The sequence below is a fragment of the Oryx dammah genome, unplaced genomic scaffold (assembly GCF_014754425.2).
Source record: "Oryx dammah isolate SB20612 unplaced genomic scaffold, SCBI_Odam_1.1 HiC_scaffold_28, whole genome shotgun sequence".
NCBI lineage: Eukaryota > Metazoa > Chordata > Mammalia > Artiodactyla > Bovidae > Oryx > Oryx dammah.
The window spans coordinates 37398537-37423322 of NW_024070212.1; positions in this window are offsets into that span (position 1 = coordinate 37398537).

A 24786-nucleotide genomic window follows, 5' to 3' on the forward strand; every position below is an offset into this window, starting at 1 on the left:
GATGAGAATAGAGTGACTATGCTGTTGTGTTTCAAGATATAGAGAAGAATTATTATAAAGTTTGTAAATATTAAATACTAGAGTATATATATAAATAATCATACAGACAGTTTCTTTAAATATTCCACCCAGATGCTTAATATTCTTTAGAGGTTAGTTTCCTAAACCATGTGCATTACAGTAATGCACAGAAGCAGTATGTGCAAGCTGTGAATAACGGTATTGTATAAAATGCCTTCTAATCTGTAATTGTTAATAGGCCTCCAGTGACTACCAGCTCAGGATTTAAGAATTGAATGTCTCATTAAGAATAATTCACAACCAGTCAATGTTCTGCTGATGTAATAACATGACCTTGATCTCTGTACCAGATCATGATTGCAAAATAATTAATTCTATTCCTTAGTCCACATTAGTAGTGATGGATGACATCATTTATCAAGACACTGGGAAGTTATTTAGGAAAATTTCTTATCACATCCTTAACCCCTTGCTACCTACAGTAAAGTCAGATTTGTAAGGTCGGTTTTTGCTATGTCTGAAAGGAGATTTATAATCATTGTTCTGTGCTGCCTGCATAATATAAAAGCCTTGGGAGTATCTAGCTATGTGCTTTCATTTCTGCTCTAACTCTAATATTAGAAAACATTGAATTAATGTGCACTTGGTATGCCTGGAGATCTCAGGTCAGGGTCACCCGTGACCTTACAGTTCAGCCACAATGGGCTTTGATTTATGGTAGAACTTATAATTTTTACTATTTGAAAGTAGTTTTCCTAGATGATTAACCTATTACAATTCAACAGGCAGTCCTCTGTGAAGCAGAAATCTTGACTTAATTTCCACTCTTTTGACCAGGCTCTATCTCAAATTTTGGTGCAGCGTTTTGTTCCTTTGAATACTCACATGTATTGTAGAAGAGAGTGCATGCCTGTCCACACTTTTCATATAATACCAAATCCAGGAAAATGAAATCTAAAGAAAACATCACTACGGTGGTGGTTTAGTCACTAAGTGTGTCCAACTCTTGCGACCCTGTGGACTGGAGCACGCCCAGCTCCTCTGTCCATGGGATTCTCCAGGCAAGAATACTGGAGTGGGTTGCCATTTCCTTCTCCAAGGGATCTTCCCAGCCTGGGGATCAAACCCAGGTCTCCTGCATTGCGGGCAGATTCTTTATCCACTGAGCTACGAGGGATCTAAACATCACTATAAGAAGGTTAGTAATTGTGAACATTGAGATCATAGTGGCAGACATTATACAGTGTTTCAGGGTCTAGGAATGACTATGTTCCAAGGCTGAATTCATTTTTCTTCTGATTATGCATGACCCTGAAAACTAAGTGTCCTCTCTCTTTCATGACTTCTTAATATATGGGTATAATTTTAAGTTTGGGGGGCACTAGATACATTCTGTAGTATTGCCCAGTGCATTTTACAAAGAATCCAAGCCATGCCTGCCAAATCACATCACTCTCTCCTTTTAATTTATTTTTTCTTTATAAGAGCAAGAAAAACAGTGGATTTTGATAATATTTCCCCAAGGAACATAAACATCATTCTCATTTATTCATTTACTTGTTCTCCTTTATCCCAGTTTCTCACACTGATTCCCTTTTACCACAGGCAAGGGATTTAATCTATTTACTGTTACCTTTAATTTATGTAAATGTTCTTTGGTTACATGTATTATTCTGCTCTTTTTTCAATTGATAGTACATTTTGAGGTTGGATCTTCTTTTCCATGTGTACATTTGCTTTGTTGTTTCTAATTGTTCATGGTATTTGAGGGTGTTTAATATATAATACCTATTCTCTGTTTAAGCAATACACACCCAATACTCTATAAATTACCATTACCAAAAATAGTATTGAAGTGAATATCTCCACAGGCCTCCACATGATTGAGAAGTCTTTGAGATAAACATCTAGGAGAACAATTGCCAGATCATATCTTCTTTGGTAACTAATTTGGCTGATTATCCAGAATGGTTGCACCATGCATTCCCACAAGAGCAAGGTATAAGTGTTCCTCTACTTCTATATCCTAGATGAATATTTGCATTGCAAAGCTTCCTAATTTTGTCTTTCTCTTTGTTCCAAACTGATATTTGGTATTGTCTCATCTTTTAATTATTCTGATAAAGATTAAATTAAAAATCACTTTATAGTTTTATTATAATTTGCATTGCTCTCTGGAGATTGTCTCATTACGTTCTCCAGGTAATTTTCTTTTGGGTTATCTGGTTTGATTGTTGTTGTTTTGGCTTATGTGCTCCTATTATGGGGCTTCCCCAGTGGCTCAGTGTAAAGAATCCGCCTGCAATGCAGGAACCACAGGAGACATGGGTTCGATCCCTGGATTGGCAAGATCCCCAGGAGGCGAGCATGGCAACCCACTCCAGTGTTCTCGCCTAGAGAACTCCATGGACAGAGGAGCCTGGTGGGCTACTGTTCATGGTGTCACAAAGAATCAGAGATGACTGAAGTGACTTGGCAAGCATGCAGGCTCCCGTTATATTCTACTCTGTGTATATCTTTGCCCAAAATGTTTTTCTCTGAGCAGAAATTTTTAATATTGATGTTATCAAAACACTTTTAATTTATCTGATTCCTTGTATTTTTCTTAAGAGGACCCTCCCTGGTGGCTCAGAGGGTAAAGTGTCTGCCTGCAGTGCAGGAGACCTGGGTTCAATCCCTGTGTCAGGAAGATCCTCTGGAGAAGGAAATGGCAACCCACTCCAGTATTCTTGCCTGGAAAATTCCATGGACAGAGGAGCCTGGTAGGATATAGTCCATGGGGTCGTGAAGAGTCGGACACGACTGAGTGACTTCACTTTCACTTTCTAATGCTAGGTCCATTCCTTTTGCAATCATCCAAATAAAGTCACAATCTAATCACACTAGGACCACAGCCTTGTCTAACTCAATGATATCAAGCCATGCCCACGGGGCAACCCAAGACAGGCGGGTCATGGTGGAGAGGTCTGACAGAATGTGGTCCACTGAAGAAGGGAATGGCTAACCACTTCAGTATTCTTGCCTTGAGAACCTCATGAACAGTATGAAGAGGCAAAATAATAGGATACTGAATGAGGAACTCCCCAGGTCAGTAGGTGTCCAATATGCTACTGGAGATCAGTGGAGAAATAACTCCAGAAAGAAAGAAAGGATGGAGGCAAAGCAAAAAGAATACCCAGCTGTGGATGTGACTGGTGATAGAAACAAAGTCTGATCTCATTGGAAAAGACTCTGATGCTGGGAGGGATTGGGGGCAGGAGGAGAAGGGGACGACAGAGGATGAGATGGCTGGATGGCATCACTGACTTGATGGACATGAGTCTGAGTGAACTCCGGGAGTTGGTGATGGACAGGGAGGCCTGGCGTGCTGCGATTCATGGGGTCGCAGAGTCAGACACGACTGAGAGACTGAACTGAACTGAAACAAAGTCAAACTGTAATTATTACACTTGAATTAGTGTCTTTATCACTGCATTTGAATCCCTACGTTTTGTTAGTGTTCTCTTTGTTGTTGGTGTTGTTTTTCTTCAGTGGAATTTATTAATATGTACTTCTGAGGCCAAGGACTGTGTCATAATTTTATACCCAATGTCTAGTAGAGTATCCATCATATGGTTGGTGTTAGTCCATCAGTCGTGTCCAACTGTTTGTGACCCCATTGATTGTAGCTCACCTGGCTCCTCTGTCCGTGGAATTTTCCAGGCAAGAATACTGGAGTGGGTTGCTGTTTCCTTCTCCAGGGGATCTTCCTCACTCAGGGATTGAACCCAGAGAATCTGCATTGCAGACAGATTCTTTACCATCTGAGCTACCAGGGAAATCCTTGGTAGCTCCATCATATAGTAGTTTCTTAATAAACACTTATTAAAATAATGCATTTAGATTCAGAGTACTGGAAAATGGACAAATGATCAAGGGGTAAAAGACAAAGGGAGGTAGTTATTAGTAGCATGGGTAGATAGAGTCTGTGTGAAGTCTTGCCCTCAGTACACCCTCCAGTCATGTTCAGAGTTAGTTCATTAATATTTTCTTTCCTGGTCATTCATCCAAACTTGTTTCCTCTCATCATTGCTTACTGTACTTTTCCACTCCCTCTTATGCAAGGAATGGCTTCTACTTTGAGTAGTAAAATGATGTCTAGGGTGACCAAATAATCCTGCCTACCTGCATGTTATCTTGTAGAAAACATAATTCAAATTGGCCTTAAAGGGATGACTTCTTATTTTCTGTCTTAAGCATCACTTAAAATTTTCTCAGTTTTTTTCCTTCCATCATTTACTTCATGAGAAAAAGAAAGGATATTGAAGTTTTAGAGAGAGAGCGATACGTGTGTTCAAATTATAAATCTCCTATAAACTAGAAATATAAGCCTAGACTGTTTCTTTAAATAGTTTTACCTTCAAAAAATTTTTTTCCCTTTCTTGAATCAGCTCTAGTAAAGGGATTCATTAAAAGCACTGAGCGTAGAGCCTGGGCATATAATGAAAGCTCAGTATTAGTTCCTATCCATCAAAGTAAATTGATGAAATTAAAAGATACTTTTCAAGATGAAATCATGATGGACCTAATGCCATCTTTTCTCCTCTGACAGGTATTTCTAGTATGTGTGAATTATAGGTGTCTCAGATACAAAGTTCATTAAAAACTGAAAACTGCACAGTTATAAAACCTTTAACTGACCAAAAAGTCAATTTGGCTCATGTAACAACACTGGGTAACATATATCTTTACTATTTATTCCACATATTGGTTGTAGTTCTTCAAAAGTTGCAGTATGAGGTACATTTAAACTATTCTTATTTGCAAATACTTAGAATTTGAGAATGCAGACATAAATCACCTTATGGCATAATATGATTATAAGATTGCTAGAAAGAGACAGTTATGGTAACAATTTTTTATGTTAATATTCACACATTTTCTCTAAAAGCAGAGCAGATTTATTGTTAATTGTTAACCACAGAAGTGCATGCATGTTTTAGGAACAACATTTTATTCTTCAGATATTTCTCCCCACCACTTTACTTTTATTCAAAGCAAGAAAATAACAGAGACTACCTAAACAGAGGCTACCATGTTTGATTTTCTTTAATTATTGATCATATTTTAAACAGTATTTAAAAATAATTTTATTAACAAAATATTATATCAAAAATAACTTTAGCCAGTTATACACTTTATTTTCTAGATGAACATCTTTTCTATTTCAAATGAACCTTTACCCTCAGCATGGAACTATTCCATGATATTTCTTATATAGTGACCCCACGTCCCTCCAGCTTCTGTCCCTGTACTCTGTTCTATAAAACAAAACCTCTTCAAGGAGTTATCTATGCTCTAATTATAATGTCTCTAATTATTTCTCAAGCTTCTTTTATTCATTTCTACTATACTGTCAAGCCTACACTTGTCAAAGTCACAAAAAATATCCAAGTTGGTAAATCCAATCATAAATTTTCAGTACTATTGGCAGTATTGCTCAAATTTCAGCTCTATTGGGTAAAATTTCAAATCTGCTATAACTAGAAACAGAGATTTCCTTAAAATATTCTTATTTTTGATTGTTTTCTTTTCTTAAATGAAAGGATAGAAGATCACTCCTTGCTGAGGAATACTGTTTCTTCACATGGCCTTCTACTTCCAAAGTCTTTTCCTTGGCAAGAAGAAAAGATATCATTTCTTCTTGTTGGCCTTCTACTTCCCAAAGTCTTTTCTTAGTCTATTATTTCTCCTTATTAACTTTTCCTCTTTCTACACACAATTCCCATGATTTAATTCAATCCTGTAAATTTAAATATATATATATATATATACTCTGAAATTTACAGAATTTATAGTTCTAGCACAACTCTAAGAACAGTTAATATATACCTCTGCCTGCTTTCTCAGAGTATCTCCAGAGTGTTTCAAAAGTAACACATCTAGAAACTAAGCTTGTTTCTTTCTCTTCTGAACCTATAGTCTTCCTGATCTCTATAAATAGTGATTGCATTGTCATATTGGGCAAAATCCTGAGTCTTCATGACTCATTGAGATCATGAGGTGCATAACTACATGAGAGCTTTTTTTAATATATATAAATTTATTTATTTTAATTGGAGGTTAATTACTTTACAATATTGTATTGGTTTTGCCATACATCAACATGAATCCGCCACAGGTATACACGTGTTCCCATCCTGAACCCCCCTCCCACCTCCCTCCCTGTACCATCCCTCTGGGTTGTACCAGTGCACCAGCCCAAGGCATCCAGTATCATGCATAGAACCTGGACTGGTGATTCATTTCATATATGATATTATACATGTCACAATGCCATTCTCCCAAATCATCCCACCCTCTCCCTCTTCCACAGAATCCAAAATACTGTTCTATACATCTGTGTCTCTTTTGCTGTCTCACATACAGGGTTATCATTACCATCTTTCTAAATACCATATATATGTGTTAGTATACTGTATTGGTGTTTTTCTTTCTGGCTCACTTCACTCTGTATAATAGGCTCCAGTTTCATCCACCTCATTAGAACTGATTCAACATGAGAGCTTTTAACTACAGCAAGATTAATGATTAGAGTACAGTTTAAGTCTATCCTTTGTTTTCTTTTAATCTTTTCATCAATCACTGAAGTTTTTGTATATATGGAAGTAATGTGTGGGAACTGAAAACATACAGAACCTGCTTTGCATTAGCTAAACATCAGACACAAAGAGACCCCTTTGAAGGGACTTGCAATATCAATCTAGAGACCTGCTGTCCATAAATGCAGACAGTGACATATAACAGAGAAAATGGAAAATGGCAGAACAGAGAATCATCGACAGGAACAGGCAAGTGATAGGAACCTTTGAGAAGACTCAAGGGAGAATGATAGATTGGGTTACATACTTAAGACCTTCTTAAAACATTCTGACAAGATGGATACTCTTATCCTTAGATAGCAGTATAGCCAATATTCAGTCCTATATATTCATTCAGTCAAACATTCAACAAATATTCATTAAACAAACACTATACAGCAAGTATTATCCTAATTTCTGAGTTCCTCTCTTCATTGATCTTACATATTATTTGATTTTTTTTCATAGAAACATGATACCACAGTGTGATCAAGGTAGGGGAATGGATGTCACTATAAGTGTGATGAGCACCAATAATAAATAAATAAATATCTATAAGTAATGTATGCATTGTATTTATTGAATAAAACAACTATCAAAGGACATAGTTTACCAATAGAGAAAAATTTATTAGTGAATGGAAATGATTTATGTCAGTAAAATAAGCAAAACTCCCAAACTGGAAGTTGTTAAATAACTTTTTATAGCTTATAACTTTACTTAGTTGAATACAGCACTTTAATATTTAGATTCAATTAATATATTGTTTTTATTAGAAAAATAGATACTGTGATAGCATTTAAAATATATTATGATAACATTTAAAATATTTTCATTCTCCCAAATTTGACAAATCACAGTACCAAAACAATAGGACCACAAAAATAAAAGGGCTTGTCTTAGTCATTCCATTGTGTGTTAAAATAATATCATTATTGCTGGATACTGATTTGCTAAATATTTTCTGCTTATTTACTGTGTTAATATAGTTTTCAATAAAAAAGTAAAAGGTTATAAAAATATTCAGATGCCTACTAATCCCTTTGGATGTTGGCAGGATAGGTTTTCTCATATCAGGAGTAACAGAAAACTGTTTAGAACCATATATATGCTCAATGTATTATTTGCATTTGTATATGCAAAAACAAGTAGTTGATTCACAATTCATATGTAAGTAGGTTTTAGCTGAAAGACAGTAATATGAGAGGTATAAAAATGAATAATGAAGAGTACCTCATTACTTGAAAATCTTCCTGTTTTTCGACTTGCCTTACTGTTGAACATACATAATTATATCCTTTCTTCTGCTTATCTCAGTTTTATTATGGAACTATTGAGTAGGAACACTGTCAACGTTTGACTTATTGCATACCTGAAATGTTGTTGATGCTCAATGAGGCAATGAGTAATCTGTTCCCTGAAAAGAAGTTAAACACATTTAGATGTATTAAATTTTCATTCCTCTTAGTGCTTTGCTAAGTGTAAACAAGGGATGGGGTCCAGGCAGCAAAATGCTGTTACTGATAACGTTACAGTAACTGTTACAAGATAAGTACAATGCTTGAGAATAAGAACTGAAACCTTTTTATAGGCATTTACTGTTGTCATGACACCCAAGTGGATAATCAGTCAAATCGTCTCTACAACATTGCATAGATGGGTTGAGACATTGTTCATCTCTTATTTGGGGTCACATGTAGCAACATGTTATAATACTTTTTCAAACTGTCACCTAAAATGAATTCAGATCTGAGAAAATGAACGATTATTAGGTTTACTGTTACGAAAGAGGTGTTTACAATTACTGAGTCATTAATGATAGATAGAAACAAAGGCGTTTGTTTGGAAATGTTAGATGAATTTATGGCAATGAAAATAGCTTGAATCCCATTTTCTAGTGGTGCCTATGGTGTGAAAGATTCAGGAAACAGTGAATGGTATGAATAGTGCATGGAGAAGAGGAGAAAGAGGGCAGAGAAAAAGGGAAAGAGAGAGGGAGACAGAGCTATAGATCCAGGGAACACAATGCAGAATAAACACCAAAAAATCTACACATTAGTGTATCTTATTCAAGAAGACAACCAAAGACAAAGAGAAGATCCTGAAATAAGCAAAACAAAAGAAAACTAAACAAAACAAAAAACGCCCTAAAACTTTAAAATAGAAGGACATGGATTGGAATTGCAATGAATTTATCAGAAGGTAAGCAAGCAATAAGAAAGCTGAGTGAAATATCTAGTGTTAAAAACTTAAACAAAAAAAGCACCTACAAATCTGTATCCAGAAACTTATCCTTTAAAAATGAAGGATAACTTATCCTTTAAAAATGACTTTATCAGAAAAACAAAATAACAAGAAATTTATAAACCACAGACACGCCCTTCAAGAAAAAATAAGTTCTTCATGAAGAAGGAAATGATAAAGTTTTGAAACTCAGATTCTCACTAAGGAAAGATATTTGTAAACAATAAAGTGAAGCAAAACCCAATTAGTGGTACTGGTAAAATGAAATAATTTATACTGTTGATATGATTGAAATCACAAAATAGAACATGACTAATTTTTAAACTGAATAATACTAGACCTTTGAAATGGATTATTTTCTGTAAAATATAATCAATAATATCAGTAGTATTAATTTTATGATATCTCTTTTAAAAAAGAAAATAATCTGTCTACTCAACATCACCTTTCAAAAAAGTAACTAGTTATACTGTAATATGGACATGATATATCCTTCAAAGCAGAAACAATATGAAACTGATCAAAATATAATGGTGATAATAAATCTAATTAGTGACAACTACTTTTTATTGGATAATACAAGAAATAATGATAAGAACAATTAAATATTTTATTTAAAATTAATTTTCTTGTTTTAATGCCAAACTTAAATATGATATCATAATGATATTTGAAGGTATGATACTTTGAATAAGCAAAAATAAAAATGTCAACTATTTGTGGTTATATGTCTTTATTTAAATTGGTACAAAGTCTGTGAAGAAGTGCACATGGTTTGTATCATTAACTCTAAACACTTCAACTATTTATCTTTAACAAAATATGCTGATATTTACTAGACTGAAAAATTTGAAATTGATTATCTCACATTATTTTGAACAATAGGAAAAGAGAAATGAATAGATTAGTTTCATTGTAATTGCACATTTAAGTGACATTGTCTGTAACTAAGCATACTAAAAATGTACAGTTCATATTGCTCTAGAATGTATAATCCTATCCTTTCAGTGAATCATTCCAAAAGAGTTACAATTGTTTCTTTAAAGCCATATATCTAGCAGTATAGAAAGCATTAAATGTTAAAATTTAAAAAAAAATTCATTAAAAAAAAACTGCTTATATACAACCAACTACACCTATTCCTGGTACATTACTTTATCACTAGCACTAACATACAGTGTTTTTAAAGATAAATCTCACAACACAGCTTGTAAAGAACACGCTGTTTATGAGATCTTATAGCCGTATTTCTGATTCATTGGATAACTATTTATCAACATACAAAAACTCTGATCACTTAAAATATAGACACAACATTGGTATGCTATTAATATTTTACACATCTTTAAACATAGGTATTTCATAGAAGTAATTTATAATAGAAGGTATAAATCTGCATGTACAGATCACATGTGGATTTAACACATATACAGAGGATCAATAGATAAAGTGTTTTTGACTGGATTGCATAAGCATTTTTTTCCCACTGAATACAAAGTTAAATACATTCAGTGTTTAATAGAGGGAAAGGGCATATACAGTCCATGGAATTCTCCAGGCCAGAATACTGGAGTGAGTAGCCTTTCCCTACTCCAGGAGATCTTCCTAACCCAGGGATTGAACCCAGGTCTCCTGCATTGCAGGTGGATTTTTTACCAGCCGAGCCACAAGGGAAGCCCAAAGGAGGGTAGGAAATGCTTAATAAGTTGATACTAATGGAAAAGTACATATTACAACAAGTCAAAGCAAATGCTGGAAATCATATGTAATGCTTTTAAAAAAAGAAGTCAATGGATTTGATCCTGTTTGCTAATGACACAGTAACTCTGTTCAAATATTGACTTAAAAAAAATACATATTTGAATCAGTTCTAATGAGGTAGATGAAACTGAAGCCTATTATACAGAGTGAAGTAAGCCAGAAAGAAAAACACCAATACAGTATAATAATGCATATATGTGGAATTTAGAAAGATGGTAACAATAACCCTGTATCAGTTCAGTTCAGTTCAGTCACTCAGTCCTGTCCGACTCTTTGCGACCCCATGAATTGCAGCACGCCAGGCCTCCCTGTCCATCACCAATCCTGGAGTTCACTCAAACTCATGTCCATCCAGTAAGTGATGCCATCCAGCCATCTCATCCTCTATTGTCCCTGTATGCAAGACAGCAAAAGAGACACAGATGTATAGAACAGTCTTTTGGACTCTGGGGGAGAGGGAGAGGGTGGGATGATTTGGGAGAATGGCACTGAGACATGTATATTATCATTTGTGAAATGAATCACCAGTCCAGGTTCGATGCATGATACAGGATGCTGGGGGCTGGTGCACTGGGTTGACCCAGAGGGATGGGATAGGGAGGGAGGTGGGAGGGGGTTCAGGATGAGGAACATATGTACACCCATGGTGGATTCATGTCAATGTATGGCAAAACCAATACAATATTGTAAAGTAATTAGCCTCCAGTTAAAATAAATGATTTTATATTAAAAAATCAGAAAAGCAAAAATCATAAAGAAAATGCTGACATAGTTAATTATATTAAAATAAAAAAATTATGTGCATCAAAAACTTCAAAATGAAAAGATGAGTTATCTGCTAAAAAATAAATATGGGGAAATTATAACCAATAAAGAAATAGTATCGAGAAAATATGAAAATATCTGTATATGGATAAGAAACAGATACCTAAAAGAATGGACATTTGACTCAAATGGAAATGCTAAACCTCATTAGTTTATATGGAAAATACAAATTTAATCTTACAACCATTGAGTTGATACATATATCTCTGGCTTTCTCATTTTACCTGCAGTGTAATAGAAACATTGACAAAAAAAACAAACAAACAAATATTGACTTACATGCTATAAAGTTTTTTTAATACATTGTAAGACAATAGCCTGGTGGACAAAGACTTTATTTAATGAAGAAGAGGACATTGATTTAGACATTACTTAATTCACTGTAACAATTTAAACTAATTAATAAAGTTATTTTTACCATTATATTATACTTTGTGAAAAAATGATATTGTGAATAAAATTATTAGCATCTCTATCATATATAATTCTTATCGTCCATTTCCTCATCTCCCAAATTAATTATCCTATTGTTTTACTTTGAAAAAATAAGACATTTGTTTATAAAATTAATGCACTAAATTAGGGTTCCTTCTATGTATTTGTATGTTCATTTTACTGAAGGTGCTGAAATTTTTTAAAGAATGTACATAAAAACACGTTTCAGTAGAGTGCATTTTACATTTTAACAGAAATGTACAACTGAAAGCTTATGTGTCTAAACTATATTAGAAAATAAAATTTATTTTTAAAGTTACTAAATGTAGGTTAGCTATCATTGTATTTTATCAAAAAAATTATATTAAAAGTATAAATATTATCAAGCAAAGCTTGATAAATTATTTTAATATTGAAGACTTCCCCAAAGTTCAAAAATTTAGTAGTAATCCAACCATCGATTTTGTCAAGCTAGAACTATAAGCTAGTTGGTGATGTCTTTACTATGTATTATAACTTTAATTTTGTGAAAAATTACATGAAATAATGGGATTTTATTTTATGACAGAAACAAAATGAAATTTTTAATTTAAAAACTTTTTAAAAGCATGATTATAAAGCTTGTTATAAAAGGATGACTTAGCTGACAAAATGTATGAGGAAAATCCTCAGTCACAACCAAAAAGAAGGTTAAATTCTAAAAAATTATAATCATAACTATTCTTGCTATCACACACAGTACGTATTATGTGTCAGACACTATATTGAAGACTTCCCACATATTCTTTCACACTTGTGCAATCCTATAACTAATGCACTGACAGTATCTCTCTTCTATAGATGTGGAAGCAAGGTACAGAGGCTACAGAGAGTGTGAATAAATTGTTGAAGGCTACACAGCCTGAAATTAGAGCTATTAATACCATCTTTTAAAAAAATTTTTGGTAATTTTTTAAGAATTTGTTACTTGCATCTAAATTGCCAAAGTTTTGACAAATAATTCTCTATCATCCATTTAATATCTATAATTTCTAAAATAAATATTTCTTCTCTCATTATGATATTGGGAATTTATGTTTCCCTTTCTATTCTGATTGGTCTGGTTAAAATTTTATTAGTTTTATTGATTATATAAAAAACCAGCTTCGTTTCACTGATGTTTTTTATAATGTTTTATTTTTAATTTCATTTATTCCTCCTCTGTATTACATTTTTCTTTGATTTGAGCTTACTTTGCTGTTCCTTTTTCTAATTTTGTAAATTGGGAGAATTATCATTGATTTAATCATTAATCTTTCTTAAGGATTTAGTGATAAAAATTTATATTAACAGCATTTAAATTGCATCCCAATCTTGATATATTTTGTTTTATTTTAATTGATTCTTTTTGTTTAAACTTGTCCCATATTTCTTCCTTTTATGCTAATAGTATTTTGCTAATTTCAATATATTTGAATATTGTCCAGATACTTAAAAAAAAATTTGTATCTATTTTAACTCCATTTTGATTTTTCCTATTCCTGAGCCCAGGATATGGTCAATTTTGGTAAATATTCTGTGTTTACTTTAGATGCTTATATATCCTCCTGTTGTTGGATGGACTGTTTTGTATATGTTGCTAGGTTCAGCAAAATGATATTGTTAAGATTTCTATTATCTTAATGATTTAATTATTTTCATTACTAAAATCTTCAATTGTAGTTTCAATTCATTTCTCCCATATTGTTTTCAGATTTTGTGTTATACATTTAAAATCTATATAAATTAAGTTCATAAATGTTTTGGATCACGAGGTTCTGTTGAAAAATCAATCCAATTATACTTATGAAGTGCCTTATTTATATCATCTATTACCTGCTTTGAAATTTATTTCGTTGTGGCCTAGTGGTTAAAGCAATGGGCTTGAAATTTACTTTGATATTTTATGGCTATTCCAAAGCCATGCCATGTAGAGCCACACAAGATGAACAGGTCATGGCGGAGAGTTCTGACAAAATGTGGTCCACTGGAGAAGGGAATGGCAAACCACTTCAGTACTTTTACTTTGAGAACCCCATGAACAGTATGAAAAGACAAAAAGATAGGACATTGAAAGATAAACTCCCCTGGTGGGTAGGTGCCCAATACCTACTGGAGATCAGAAGAGAAGAAAGAATGGAGAGAGAGAGCCAAAGCAACAACAACACCCAGTTGTGGATGTGACGGGTGATGGAAGTAAAGTCCAATGCTTTAAAGAGCAATATTGCATTGGAACCTGGAATCTTAGGTCCATGAATCAAGAAAAATTGGAAGTGGTCAAATGATATGACTAGAGTGGTCACCCACATTTTAGGAAACAGTGAGCTAAAATGGACTGGAATGGGTGAATTTAACTCAGATGACCATTATATCTACTACTGTGGGCAATAATCCCTTAGGAGAAATGGAGTAGCTATGATAGGAAACTTAAAAGAGTCTGAAATGCAGCACTTGGATGCAATCTCAAAAACGAGAGAATGTTCTCTGTTCGTTTCCAAGGCAAACCATTCAATATTACAGGAATCCAAGTCTATGCCCTGAACAGTAATGCTGAAGAAGCTGAAGTTGGATGATTCCATGAAGACCTACAAGACCTTCTAGAAATAACACCCAAAAAAGATATCCTTTCCATCATAGGGGACTGGAATGCAAAAGTAGGAAGTCAAGAGATACCTGGAGTAATAGGCAAATTTGGCTTTGGAGTACAGAATGAAGCAGGGCAAAGGCTAACAGAGTTTTGCCAAGAGAATGCACTGGTCATAACAAACACCCTCTTCCAACAACACAAGAGAAGACTCTACACATGGACATACCAGATGATCAACAGCAAAATCAGATTTATTATATTCTTTGCAGCCATAGATGGAGAAGCTTTATACAGTCAGCAAAAACAAGACCCAGAGCTGACTATGTCTCAGATCACGAACTCCTTATTGCCAAATGCAGACTTAAATAGAAGAAAGTGGGGAAAATTTTCATAGATCATTCAGGTATGGCCTAAATCAAATCCCTTATGATTATACAGTGGAAGTGAGAAATAGATTTAAGGGACTAGATCTGATAGAGTTCAGTTCAGTTCAGTTCAGTTCAGTCGCTCAGTCGTGTCTGACTCTTTGCGACCCCATGAACTGCAGCACGCCAGGCCTCCCTGTCCATCACCATCTCCTGGAGTTCACTCAGATTCACGTCCATCGAGTCCGTGATGCCATCCAGCCATCTCATCCTGGGTCATCCCCTTCTCCTCCTGCCCCCAATCTCTCCCAGCATCAGAGTCTTTTCCAATGAGTCAGCTCTTCGCATGAGGTGTCCAAAGTACTGGAGCTTCAGCTTTAGCATCATTCCTTCCAAAGAAATCCCAGGGTTGATCTCCATCAGAATGGACTGCTCTGATGGAGTGCCTGATGAATTATGGAGGGAGGTTCAGATATTGTACAGGACACAGGGAGCAAGACCATCCCCAAGAAAAAGAAATGCAAAGAAGCAAAATGGCTGTCTGGGAAGGCCTTACAAATAGCTGTGAAAAGAAGAGAAGCGAAAAGCAAAGGAGAAAAGGAAAGATATACCCATTTGAATGCAGAGTTCCAAAGAATAGCAAGGAGAGATAAGAAAACCTTCCTCAGTGAACAATGCAATGACATAGAGGAAAACAATAGAATGGAAAAGACTAGAGATCGATTGCTTTAAGAACAGAGATACCAAGGGAACATTTCATGCAAAGTTGGGCACAATAAAGAACAGAAATAGTATGGACCTAACAGAAGCAGAAGATGTTAAGAAGAGGTGGCAAGAATACACAGACACTATACAAAAAAGATCTTCATGACCTAGATAATCACGATGGTGTGATCACTCACCCAGAGCCAGACATCCTGGAATGTGAAGTCAAGTGGTCCTTAGGAAGCATCACTACGAACAAAGCTAGTGGAGATGATGGAATTCCAGTTGAGCTATTTCAAATCTTAAAAGATGAAGCTGTGAAAGTGGTGCACTCAATATGCCAGCAAATTTGGAAAACTCAGCAGTGGCCACAGGACTGGAAAAGGTCAGTTTTCATTCCCATCCCAAAGAAAGGCAATGCCAAAGAATGTGCAAACTATTGCACAATTGTATTCATCTCACACGTTAGCAAAGTAATGCTCAAAATTCTCCAAGCCAGGCTTCAAAATACACGAACCATGAACTTCCAGATGTTCAAGCTGGTTTTATAAAAGCCAGAGATCAAATTGCCAACATCCATTGGATCATCAAAAAAGCATCATTGAAAAGAGAGTTCCAGAAAAACATCTATTTCTGCTTTATTGACTATGCCAAAGCTTTTGACTATGTGGATCACAACAAACTGTGGAAAATTCTGAAAGAGATGGGAATACCAGACCACCTGACCTGCCTCTTAAGAAATCTGTATGCAAGTCAGGAAGCAACAGTTAGAACTGGACATGGAAAAACAGACTGGTTCCAAATAGGAAAAGGAGTACGTCAAGGCCATATACTGTCACCCTGCTATTTAACTTATATGTGGAGTATATCATGAGAAATGCTTACTGGATGAAGCACAAGCTGGAATCAGGATTGCCGGGAGAAATATCAATAACCTCAGATATGCAGATGACATTGTGCTTATGGCAGAAAGTGAAGAATTAATAAAGAACCTCTTGATGAAAGTGAAAGAGGAGAGTGAAAAAGTTGGCATAAAACTCAATATTCAGAAAACTAAGATCATGGTGTCTTAACTCAACATTCAGAAAACTAAGATCAGGGTGTCTAGTCCCATCACTTGATGACAAATAGATTGTCACTGTTTTAACTGTTTCCCAAACTTTATTTTTTTGGGCTCCAAAATCACTGCAGATTGTGACTGTAGCCATGAAATGTAAAGAGTTTTGCTCCTTGGAAGAAAAGTTACGACCAACCTAGATAGCATATTAAAAAACTATCTTAGCCAAGAAAGGTCTGTCTAGCCAAAGCTATGGTTTATGCAGTAGTCATGAATGAATGTGAGAGTTGGACTATAAAGAAACTGAGTGCCGAAGAACTGATGCTTTTGAACTATGGTGTTGGAGAAGACTCTTGAGAGTCCCTTGGACTGCAAGGAGATCCAGCCTGTCCATCCTAAAGGAAATCAGTACTGAATTTTCATTGGAAGGACTGATGTTGAATCTTAAACTCCAATACTTTGGCCACCTGATGTGAAGAACTGACTCATTTGAAAAGTCCCTCATGCTGGGAAAGATTAAAGAGGGAGGAGAAGGGGACGACAGAGGATGAGATAGTTGGATGGCATCACTGAACCAATTTACATGAGTTTGAGTAAACTCCAGGTGTTGGTGATGGACGGGGAAGCCTGGTGTACTGCAGTCTATGGGGTCACAAAGGATTGGACACTACTGAGCGACTAAACTGAAAGCTCTGTTGATATGTGTTAGCACAACATATATTTTATCCTGTCAACTACAAATTGGCACTTGTCATCTACCTCTACAATGGTTACATCACGTCGTGCTGCAGCTGCTGATTTTCAACACCCCCATGAAAGGAGTTTATTATGAAGAACAGGAATGAGGCACCATTTGTTTACTCTAGGAAAACTAACAAAACTGGTCTTCCAATAGTTAGATATTTTTGCAGCTGATTTTATGAGCCCAATTCTTGTATCTCTTCATATCTAGAAAAGCACTATAATCATCCATGATAACTGCTCCTTGTGACTAGCACAAACTTTCTGCAAAAAACATGTGCTTGATTATATGTTTTCCACCTTCACCAAAATCACATGTATACTGACCTTCCCCCTATCTCATTGGAGGAATTTCTCAAAGCTATCTAGGTTGGTGTTTCCCAGGCTGTAGTCATTTTGTCCACAATAAAACTTAACTTGTGACTCTCATGTTGGTTAAGACTCTGTTGTTTAATTCCACAGTAAGAATTTTCCAGTTTTTCCTTCTGTTGATATGATGGTGGTCTGGTTGTATACATGTTCTTGTCCAACTGTTTGAAACGCCATGGACTATAGCCTGCAAGGCTCCTCTGTCCATGGAATTTTCAAGGCAAGAATACTGGAATGGGTTGCCATTTCCTTCTCCAGGGGATCTGTCTTCCTGACCCAGGGATTGAACCCCCGTCTCTGGAATCAACATCATTGGCAGACAGATTCTTTACCACTCACCCCACCTGGGAAGCCCTTCTGTCATTGACTTCTAACTTCTTCCATTGTGGTTGTTATTCAGTTGCTCAGTCCTGTATAGCTATTTGAGACCCCATGGATTGTAGCATGCCAGGCTTCCCTATGTTCATCATCTCCTGGAACTTGCTCAAACTCATGTCCATTGAGTCACAGCCATCTTTTCTTCTGTTGTCCCCTTCTCCTCCTGCCTTTAATCTTTGGCAGCATCAGGATCTTTAGTGAGTCAGCTCTTTGCTTCAGGGGGCCAAAGTATTGGAGCTTCAGCTTTAGCAACAGTCCTTCCAGTGAATATTCAGGACTGATTTCCTTTAGGATTGACCTGTTTGATCTCCATGCAGTGCAAGGGACTATCAGGAGTCTTCTCCAACACCACAGTTCAAAAGCATCAATTGCTTGGAACTAAGCCTTATGGTCCAACTCTCACATCTGTACATGACTACTTGAAAAACCATAACTTGGAGTATATGGACCTTTGTTAGGAAAGTGATATCTCTGGTTTTTAATATGCTGTCTAGGTTTGTCCTAGCTTTTCTTCCAAGGAGCAAGCATCTTTTAATTTAATGGCTGCAGACAGAATCTGCAGTGAATTTGGAGTCCATGAAAATAAAGTCTTTCATTGTTTCCATCATTTTCCCATCTATTTGCCATGGAGTGATGGGACCAGATGTGATGATCTTAGTTTTCTAAATGTTGAGTTTTAAGCCACCTGTTTCAATCTCCTCTTTCACCTTCATCAAGGGGCTCTTTGGTTCCTCTTTGCTTTCTGCCATAATAGTGGTGTCATTTGTGTATCTGAAGTTATTGATATTTCTCCCAGGAATCTTGATTCCAGCTTGTGATTCATTGAGCCCAGCATTTCACATGATGTACCCTGCATATAGGTTAAATAAGCAGGTTGACAATATACAGCCTTGACATACTCCTTTCCCAATTTGGAACCAGTCTGTTGTTCCATGTCCAGGTCTATCTGTTGCTTCTTTATCTGTATACAGGTTTTTCAGGTGGCAGGTCAGGTGGTCTGGTATTCCCATCTCTTGAAGAATTTTCCACAGTTTGTTGTGGTCGATCTACACAGTCAAAGGTTTTAGCACTGTCAGCGAAGAAGATGATGTTTTTCTGGAAGTCTCTTGCTTTTTTGATGATCTAATGGATGTTGACAATTTGATCCCTGGTTCCTTTGCATTTGCTAAATCCAGCTTGAACATCTGGGAGCTCTCAGTTCACATACTGTTGAAGCCTAGCGTGGATAATTTTGAGAGAATAATTTTTGGTGGCTTAACCTAAGATCTTTCCTGAAACAATGTCGTGAGTGTACTTGAGAAGAATGTGTACTTTGTTGTTTCAGGATGAATGTTCTGCACATCCCTGTTAAATAGTTTGTGTATCACATCAAGTACTTGATTGCTTTACTTCTTTCTGTTTGTTCTATCCATTACTGAGTGGGGGTATTGAAGCCTCTATTATTTTATGGTTCTCTACAATTCCCTTAATCCTCTCAATTTTTGCCTTATATATTTTATTGGTCTCTTTATTGGTGTGTAAATACTGATATTTCCTTTCTTTCTGCTGTATTGAATTTTCCATAAATATATAATGTATCTTCACCTCTTATGAAGATGGAAGAAAAAAAGGACCACTTGTTTATTTTTTTAATTTATTTTTTTAGTGAAGGATAATTGCTTTAGAATTTTGTTGCTTTATATCAAACCTTAACATGAATCAGCTATAGCTATACATATATACCCTTCATTCTGAACCACCTTCCCATCTCCTACCCCATTTACCCCTCTAGATTGATACAGATTCCCTGTTTGAGTTTCCTGAGCCATATAGCAAATTCCTGTTGGCTATGTATTTTATATATGGTAATGTAAGTTTCCATGTTACTCTTTCCATATATCTCACCCTCTTCTCCCCTCTCCCCATGTCCATAAGTCTATTCTCTATGTCTGTTTCTCCATTGCTGGCCTGAAAATAAATCTTCAGTATCATTTTTCTAGATTCTATATATGTGTTAGAATATGATATTTATCCTTCTCTTTCTGACTCACCTCACTCTGTATAATAGGTTTTATGCTCATCCACCTCATCAGAACTGACTCAAATGCATTCCTTTTTATCGCTGAGTAATATTCTATTGTATATATAGCACTACTTCTTCATCCATTCATCTGTCAATGGATATCCAGGTTGCTTTCATGTTCTAGCTATTGTAAATAGTGCTGCAGTGAACCATGGGATACGTGTCATTTTCAGTTTTGGTTTCCTCAGGAGTGGGGTTGTTGGGTCATATGGTGGTTTTATTCCTAGTTTTTTAAGGAATCTCCATACCATCTTCCATAGCGGCTGCATCATTTTACATTCCCACTAATAGTGCAAGAGCTTTCCCTTTTCTCCACACCCTGTCCAGGATTTATTGTTTGTAGACTTTTTGATGATTGCCATTTTGACCAGCGTGAGGTGATATCTCCTTGTAGTTTTAATTTGAACTTCTCTAGTAATAAGCAATGTTGAACACCTTTTCATGTGTTTATTAGCCATCTGTATGTCTTCTTTGGATAAATGTCTGTTTAAATCTTTTTCTCACTTTTTGATTGGGTTGTTTGTTTCTCTGTCATTGAGTTGGATGTGCTGCATGTATATTTTGGAAATTAATCCTTTGGTCAGTTGTTTAATTTGCTATTATTTTCTCCCATTCTGAGGACTGTCTTTTCACCTTGCTTATAGTTTCCTTTGCTGTGAAAAAGCTTTCAAGTTTAATCTGGTCCCACTTGTTTACTTTTGTTTTTATTTCCATTACTCTAGGAGGTGGTTCAGGGAGGATCATGTTCTGATTTATGTCATCGAGTGTTCTGCCTGTTTTCCTTTAAGAGTTTTATAGTTTCTGGTCTTATATTTAGGTCTTTAATCCATTTTCAGTTTATCTTTGTGTATGGTGGTAGGAAGTGTTTTAATTTCATTCTTTTACATGTAGCTGTCCAGTTTTCCCAGCACCTTTTATTGAAGAGGCTATCTTTGTCCCATTGTATATTCTTGCCTCCTTTGTCAAAAATAAGGTACCCATAGGTGCATGGGTTTATTTCTGGGCTTTCTATCTTGTTCCATTGATCTATGTTTCTGTTTTTGTGGCTCCTGTTTTTCTGTCTTGATGACTGTAGCTTTGTAGTATAATCTGAAGTCAGGAGGGTTGATTCCTCCAGCTCCATTCCTCTTTCTCAAGACTGCTTTGGCTATTTGGGGACTTTTGTTTTTCCATATGAATCTTGAAATTTTTTGTTCTAGTTATGTGGAAAATGCCATTGGTAATTTGATAGAGGCCACACTGAATCTGTAGTTGCATTTGATAGTATAGTCATTTTCAAAATATTGCTTCTTCCTACCCAGGAACATGGAATATCCCTTCATCTGCTTATGTTGTCTTTGCTTTCTTTCATCAGTGTCTTATTATTTTCTGTGTACAGTTACCTTAGGTAAGTTTATTCCTAGATATTTAATTATTTTTGTTGCAGTGGTGAATGGGATTGATTCCTTAATTTCTCTTTCTGTTTTTTTGTTGTTATTACATAGAAATGCAAGTGATTTCTGTGTATTGATTTTGTATCCTGCAACTTTGCTAAATTCACTGATTAGTTCTAGTAGTTTTCTGATACTATCTTTAGGGTTTTCTATGTACAGTGTCATGTCATCTGTAAACAGAGTTTAACTTCTTCTTTTCCTATCTGGATTCCTTTTATTTCTTTTTCTTCTATGATTGCTGTAGCTAGGACTTCCAGAACTATATTGAATAATAATGGTGAGAGTGGACACCCTTGTCTTATTTCTGATCTTAGGGGGAATGCTTTCAGTTTTTCACCATTGAGAATAATGTTTACTGTAGGCTTATCATATATGGCCTTTACTATTTTGAGGTAAATTCCTTCTATGCCCATTTTTTAAAGAGTTTTAATCATAAATGGGTACTGAATTTTGTCAAAGGCTTTTTCTGCATCTATTGAGATGATCATATAGTTTTTATGTTTCAATTTGTTAATATGGTGTATCACATTGATTTGTGTATATTGATGAATCTTTGCATTCCTGGAATAAACCCATCTTGATCATGGTGTATGAGCTTTTTGATGTGTTACTGAATTCTTTTGGCTAAAATTTTGTTCAGGATTTTTGCAGCTATGTTCATCAGTGATATTGGCCTGTAGTTTTCTTTTTTTGTGTTATCTTTGTCTGGTTTTGGTATCAGGGTGATGGTGGCCTTGTAGAATGAGTTGGAAGTGTTCCTTCTTCTTCAATTTTTGGAAAGAGTTTTAGAAGGATAGGCATTAGCTCTTTTCTAAATGTTTGATAGAATTTTCCTGTGAAGCCATCTGGTCCTGGGCTTTTGTTTCTTGGGAGATTTTTTAAATCACAGCTTCAATTTCAGTGCTTGTGATCGTATTGTTCATAGTTTCTATTTCTTCCTGGGTCAGTCTTGGACGATAGAACTTTTCTAAGAATCTGTCAATTTCTTCCAGGTTATTCATTTTATTGCCATAATATAATGTTGCTCATAATAGTCTCTTATAATCCTTTGCATTTCTGCATTGTCTGTTGTAACCTCTCTTTATTCATTTCTAATTTCGTTGAGTTGGTTCTTCTCTCTCATTTTCTTGATGAGTCTGGCTAAAGGCTTGTCAATGTTGTTTATGTTCTCAAAGAACCAACTTTTAGTTTTATTAATATTTACTGTTTCTTTCATTTCTTTTTCATTTATTTCTGCTCAGATCTTTATGATTTCTTTCCTTCTACTAAGTTTTGGGGTTTTTGTTCTTATTTTTCCAGTTGTTTTAAGTATAAAGTCAGGTTGTCTATTGAACGTTTTCTTGTTTCTTTAGGTAGGATTGTATTGCTATAAACTTCCCTTTTAGAACTGTTTTTGCTGCAAACCACAGGTTTTGAGTTGTCCTGTTTTCATTGTCATTTGTTTCTAGAAAATTTTTGATTTCCCTTTTGATTTATTCAGCAACCTGTTGGTTATTTAGAGGCATGTTGTTTAATCTGCAATTCTTTCAGTTTCTTACAGTTTTTTTCTTGTAATTGATATCTAGTCTCATAGTGTTGTGGTCAGAGAAGATGCTTGATATGATTTCGACTTTCTTAAATTTACTGAGGTTTGATTTGTGTCCCAGGATATAGTCTATCCTGGAGAATGTTCCATGTCCACTTGAGAAGAAGGTGTATTCTTTTGCATTTGGATGGAATATCCTGAAACTGTCACTGAGATTGCTCATCTAATGTATCATTTAAGACTTGTGTTTCCTTATTTTCTGTTTTGATGATCTGTCCATTGGTGAGAGTGGGATGTTAAAGTCTCTTACTATTATTGTGTTACTGTAAGTATCTCCTTTTATGCCTGTTAGTGTTTGTCTTATGTATTTAGGTACTCCAAAGTTGGGTGCATAGATGTTTATAGTTGTTATGTCTTCCTCTTGGATTGATCCCTTGATCATTATGCAATGTCACTCCTAATCTCTTGTAATATTCTTTATTTTAAGGTCTATTTTGTCTGATATGAGGATTGCTACTCCAGCTTTCTTTTGCTTCCCACATGCATGAAATATATTTTTCCATTTTCTCACTCTCAGTCTATATGTGTCTTTAGGTCTGAAGTGGGTTTCTTGTAGACAGTGTATCTATTGGTCTTGTTATTGTATTCATTCAGCCAGTCTGTGTCTTTTGGTTGGAGCATTTAATCCATTTACATCTGAAGCAATACACACATACACATACATATATATATATTCCTATTGCTATTTTCTCAATTGTTTGGGATTGAGTTTGTAGATCTTTTTTTTTCTTCTTTTTTTTCTTGACTATATAAGTTCCTTTAACATTTGTTGTAAAGCTGGTTTGGTGGTACTGAATTCTCTTAACATTTGCTTGTCTGAAAAGCTTTTTATTTCTCCATCAATTTTGAATAAGATCCTTGAAGGATACTATAATCCTGGTTGTAGATTTTTCCCTTCAATAGTTTAAATATACCCTGCATTCCTTTCTGGCCTGAAGAGTTTCTGCTGAAAGATCAGCTGTTAAGTGAAAGGGGTTTCACTTATATTGTACTCGTTACTTCTCCCTTGCTGCTTTTAAGATTCTTTCTTTCTGTTTATTCTTTGTTAGTTTGATTATTATGTGTCTTGGTATGTTTCTCCTTTGGTATATCCTGTATGGGACTCTTTGTGCCTCTTGGACTTGATTGACTATCTCCTTTTCCATGTTGGGGAAATTTTCAACTATAATTTCTTCAAAAATTTTCTAATACCCTTTCTGTTTTCTCTTCTTCTGAAAGTGAAAATGAAAGTGAAGTCGCTCAGTCGTGTCCGACTCTTTGCGACCCCTTGGACTGTAGCCTACCAGGCTCCTCTGTCCATAGGGTTTTCCAGCCAGTAGTACTGGAGTGGATTGCCATTTCCTTCTCCAAGGGATCTTCCCGACCCAGGGATTGAACCCAGGTCTCCTGCATTGTAGACAGACGCTTTACCATCTGAGCCACCAAGGAAGTCTTCTTCTGGGACCCCTATAAATCGCATATTGGTGTGTTTGATATTGTCCCAAAGGTCTCTGAGACTATTCTCAGTTCTTTTCATTCTTATTACTTTATTCTGCTTTTCAGAACTTATTTCCACCATGTTATCTCCTAGCTCACTGATT